Here is a 6000-nt window from a genome sequence, read left to right as displayed (position 1 = left end):
AATCTATTCATTTTGAGCACTTAAATGCCATATCCCAAATTCGTATAATTGAGAATTTGATTTTAATCGAAAAACTTCAAGATTATAGATGAGACGCAAGTCTCTGCTTCAATGCTTTTCAGTAATGTTTATTCGATAATAGGTAAAATAAGTTGTAACTGATATGGTTTTAATAATCATATCCTCAATTTTGGTCTCAAAAAGCAAAAAATTATGACCATATTGTAATGTAGATGTCTAAATATCGTAATAAAGGAAAAGGGTCCAATAGGTCCCTTTTGGTTGCATCCAATATGTTTTGTGACTATCACAGATTCAGCAAGCATTATAACATTTATAAAGGCGTCAAAATACCCTTGGTATACCGTATAAGTACCTACCTTAATTATGTCGGGGTGTACAGCGTCTATAAAGTCCAGGGGTACTCCAACCATCGGTACGCTCACTACCACGTGGCAGATTCCAAAGACGTTAACTCATAAAAATAATTGATCAAGTAAAGTAGTTCTAGTACGCCATCGATACAATATTTTTATCTCTCATAATCTATGTTCATATATCCGGTACCTATTTAATTTTTATAAGCTACCTCGTAACTATTGGAGCAGCTAGTTATTATTTCGAGTGGAGCATAAGATATCTCTGTAGCTCGAATGAGCCATATATCCTTTGCATCAATACCAGGAAGTTGTGTTTTATATACGTTTTTCTGTTATTTTTTAAGAGAATATTATCAGTTAGCAACAGACCATAATTGCTAGAATTCTTGGAATGCATGTACAAAAAATTATATAGCGATCCGTAACCAACTAACCACCCGCACCAGCTGCAACTCATACCTACTGCTCCGAACTGATTTGAAATGAGGTTCTGTAGGTAAAGGGTTCTTGGCGTCGCCACGCAGGGCGACTTCAAGACTTAAATCCATGTCATGTGAGGGTGACTTAGGTGATTACACCAATAGGGTACTTGACTACCAACTCAAATCGGCCTTTTTCGAACTGTCAAAACGATTTCTTACTGTAGAATTTAATATCATGATTCATACGCAACACAGTGACGTCATTGTACTCACGGTTAAACTACCTACTGTGATATAAAGTTCCGTATGTTTTAGTGATATAAATTGTATTACATCCAGAAATAATGGCATCCTGCATTTTTCTATAACAGTGAATGGGTTATATTTAATTTCAAAAACTTGCTATCACGTGAAAAACTTTTAAAAAGGATTTATAACCATAACGCATTAAGCTTCATTAGGCATTAAGTCCGCCATTTGTACATTTTTTTATTTATGTGCAATAAAGTTTAAATAAATAAATAGCTAACAATGTTGTTTGCTGCTACCCTTTGGAATAGCAGATATCCGATCACTTTGACAATATCGAATATCGAGTTACCTTTCTCAAAATTCGCTACCGTCGAGTGTCAGCAAAACAAGCATTCAGCCGTTATGTAGGTAGTACAGCTCAAGCTACAACGACACCTTGTATAATGAAAAGTTAAGGTCTATATGAATGTTTTTCTTTGTTTAAGGTGTATTAGGTAATCTCGAAAGCTTCGTATGTAAAAAACCAATCATTATTTCATGATGATCTAGATTCCACCCTTCGAAATTACCCGAGCATTTCTGTGATTTGAAATGACTCTGAACCCTTATTTAGATAGATTTTAAAAGTTTTCTTGATTAACTTTAGTGTGTCGTGGTCAGAAATCTTGGATTAAAAATCTTAATTTTCCTTTGTAAAGATACCAGAAAAAATTAACCTGATAACGCAGCATTTGAAAAAAATCTTGTAACATAATTGTATGTATTTTTTGTAGATTATAGTTTTGGAAGAGAAATACTGGTCGAATTTGCTTTGTTCGTAGTACGTACAGACAAAATACTAGTACATTTCGATACAAGTGCGAAAGATAGGAGACGCGACTGGCGAGCATGTTTTAAATCGACACTCAGTTACGACAACTTCCTTTCCGCACGTGTATCAAACGACGTCTTTCAGTACAAAGACACACGTCAGTAGTCAAACTTTCGCCATGGCCTGTACTAAAAACGTCAGAATTAGTGTCGATTTAAAACACTTTCCTTCGGTCAAGTGTTTTAATTTTTCAGCTTCTTTTTTGACAGACCGGTCTGGCGCAGCTCGGTAGTGAATCTTGCCTGCATACGCCGCGGTCCCGGGTTCGAATCCCGGTAAGGGCATTTATTTGTGTGATGAGCACAGATATTTGTTCTCTGAGTCATGATGTTTTCTATGTATATAAGTACATATATATTATATATATATCGTTGTCTCTGGAGTACCCACAACACAAGCCTTCTTGAGCTTACCGTGGGCCTCCAGTCAATCTGTGTAAGAATGTCCTCATAATATTTATTTATTTATTTTCTGCACTTGTATCGAATGTACTATTTTTTGTTTTCTATCGATTTTCATCTTTTTATACTCATAAAGTACCTAGTTACTTTGCTCAAGCTCGTCGCAACTGTCATGCAAGTGATGATTTCTATTGAGTACATTCCTTGTAAGTAAACTGTTTTCATTATATTATCGCCATTATCGGCGAGTGGACTCGCATTACGACACAAACTGTTTGTAATTAATGCGACAAGCTTTTGAGGACTTTACGGTCAAGTGGGAATCAACATACTTATACGTGTCAATATTAGCTGTGTCACTTATATTATTACGTTCTACGTATTTAATTTTACCTAAGAGGTATTGAGTCTTAATAGAGAGTTACTGTCAAAGTAAAATGTGTAATCACAGTGCATAGACTGCCATCTCTCGACACAGGCTTAAAACTTTTTGAACCTCAGTTTTGACAATTTGGCCCATATTGTTAGCTTGATATGAGTTAAAATGTCAAATATTAATATTAGCTCCATCTAGCCGAGCGTTCCCCAAATGTGTAACGCCATCTAGGCCACCGTACCTTTTTTCTAGGGCTTTGAGGTACGTTTTTTTCTTTAGACTATCCGTTCATACGGAGTTAGATTATATATCTTTGTTATTTACCTATAGGTATATTCTTATAATGATAGATTAAATAAATTCATATTCTCTTTTCTGGTTTAGGTTCGAATTTCACCTCTTCCAGGAGCCAGGGAAAATGCTGGGGTAAAGCAAGGCAGTAGAAGAAGACGATTAAATGAATTTAACTGTAAAAATAAATACACGCAAATAAATATATCTATTAACCAAATACAAAATTCGACACGGTTTCGTCTTCACGAGGATGCCTCAGATTCTGATCAATCTCCAGATGATGTATTTCGTAATTTATAAAATGTGTGACTAATTTTTACTGGGAAGTGGGAGGAATTTCGATAATAAACAATTACTCACACACACACATTCTATGAAAGTCATAAAATAGACGCCCAATACCATATTCTTTTCTAAAAAGTTGACGACTCCTGGATTACATCAAGGAATGTCTAAATTTAAAATGACATAACGTAGGCAGGATTTACATGAAACGGATATAATTGAAACCAGAATTAAATAATAACACTCGAATAGGTAGGACAAAAAATTGGCCAAGAGCGTGTCGGGCCACGCTCAGTGTAGGGTTCCGTAGTTTTCCGTATTTTTCTCAAAAACTACTGAACCTATCAAGTTCAAAACAATTTTCCTAGAAAGTCTTTATAAAGTTCTACTTTTGTGATTTTTTTCATATTTTTTAAACATATGGTTCAAAAAGTTAGAGGGGGGGGACGCACTTTTTTTCCTTTAGGAGCGATTATTTCCGAAAATATTAATATTATCAAAAAACGATCTTAGTAAACCCTTATTCATTTTTAAATACCTATCCAACAATATATCACACGTTGGGGTTGGAATGAAAAAAAATCAGCCCCCACTTTACATGTAGGGGGGTACCCTAATAAAACATTTTTTTCCATTTTTTATTTTTGCACTTTGTTGGCGTGATTGATATACATATTGGTACCAAATTTCAGCTTTCTAGTGCTAACTTACGGTTACTGAGATTATCCGCGGACGGACGGACGGACGGACGGACGGAGACAGACATGGCGAAACTATAAGGGTTCCTAGTTGACTACGGAACCCTAAATTGGGCGTGAGTTTGTATTGTACCAGGTAAGGTATCAGGTACCTCGATCCATACCGTCGTACAGTCCAGGCGTATAAGATGGGTCGCGCGATAAATGATAAAACATTAGGCTCCCTATCGCACTTACAAATAGTGCGATAGGGACGGCCTGATTTTATGATTTATCGCGTTAAAGGTATAGAATTATCGTGAGGGTAGGTAGTGTAGGTAGAAGTCGCTTTGTGAGCACACAAAGGTTTTAAATGAAAGGATGGGGCCCAATTTCGATATTATCAGTGACACTGCAGTTTGTATGGATGCAAAATCGAGAAAGGCTCTTTGTAAATGCAGCACCTTGGTCTTTGGTTATTTTTGGAACATAATTCCAAGTTATCAATGCGGTGTATTGAGAATTAGGTTAGGTAGGCAGAACGCTACAAGTTTTTAAGTACCCATAGTTTCATAGAATTTGACGTTTACAATAACATTTACACACTGCGCAATTAAATCCTAGCTTGGTCTCAATCTAGTCTAGTATGTATCTACCGCGGGGAACTTAAAATCGCCCTTTGGTGCCCTATTTCGCCATGTAAAATATTTTTTAATATTGCTGGCAAGAAAAAGATATCATTACTTTAATCTCGTAATTCAATTTTGTACGCTTAAACAAGATATCTGACAACATTCTTAATAACAAAATGTATATACTATCCTGTATCTAAAAGCCCACTAAGATAATTAGTAATTACTATCCTGTCTAAAAATATAACATGACGTAGCCATAGAAGCATGCCTGCCCTTCTCCTCTGACCAAGGTCTTCAAATCACTTAACAGTGTATACTAGACCCCAAGGTCTCATTCTACGTTAGTTCGTAGTGCAATTATTAGATTACCGGGAAATACGTAAATAATTAAATCTTAAATAAGTAGTCCCCACTTAATTAAAAGGATATTTATAATTAGTAAATTTATGTAATGAAGGAGTTGGTTGGTGGAAGACGAGTTACATAATAAGATCAATAAGATAATATCGAGTGTTTTAATGCCTAATTATGTACAGTTGGATACACCGGGTTTGCCCTGTAACAATAAACTTTACTTATTTTTTTTTTATGTTTTAAATCTACAAAAGTTAGGAACCTTTTCGGACTTTTCCGATAGATGAGAGTGCATCGTGCAACCATTTTGAATGTTTGAACTCGCCAGCACCTCAACTAGCATATAAATAGATTAATGAAGTATATTGTATTCTAATGATTATTGATTGCTAATAGTCTTAATTGTCTCTGGTACATTTAACTGAATAAACCACGTTTGAGGAAACTAGTTAGCTGTAGTTTCTGGGTTTTCCGCTGAGGTTGTGTACTGTTATGTAAGATAAGAAGTAAGAATGTGGCGAAGAATAAGTGCGTTTTTACATTATCCGATCCGATGTCGAATGTAGGACCGATACACACTAAAAGCTCAGGTCACACATGCGCGTTTTGATAGCGTAGGCGGAGCGGTAGCGGTGCGTCAGCGGAGCGCAACGATAGCGGTGCGCCGGACGAACGCTGGCGTTGCGCCCAGCGGACGCCGGCGGGAACTAACGAGCGTGGATTGCGAGCGCGGCGCACCGCTATCATTGCGCTCCGCTAACGCTTCACGCTATCAAAACGCTTTATGTGTGGCGGAGGCTTAAAGACGCCATCTTTATTTTTTGCCTTTGAAATCCTGCCGCATCCGATATCGGATCCGATAATGTGAAAACGTACTAATGCAGTTAAGACTCTGACGATGTCATAGTGAGATGATAGATACGAGTTTTTTAAAGCATCAGTGTAGCTTGTGTTCTGGTTTTAGTTTTGTTTTACGCCACGAAGTATCTTTAAGATGAAAGTGACTACAATTTGAGAGATGCTTTTGATGGTATGAAGTTTTTAATGAAAGAA

Source organism: Leguminivora glycinivorella, chromosome 19 (genome assembly GCF_023078275.1).
Source record: "Leguminivora glycinivorella isolate SPB_JAAS2020 chromosome 19, LegGlyc_1.1, whole genome shotgun sequence".
Taxonomy (NCBI): domain Eukaryota; kingdom Metazoa; phylum Arthropoda; class Insecta; order Lepidoptera; family Tortricidae; genus Leguminivora; species Leguminivora glycinivorella.
The sequence above is the reverse complement of the archived record's forward strand: the minus strand, read 5'-3'. Positions refer to the sequence as shown.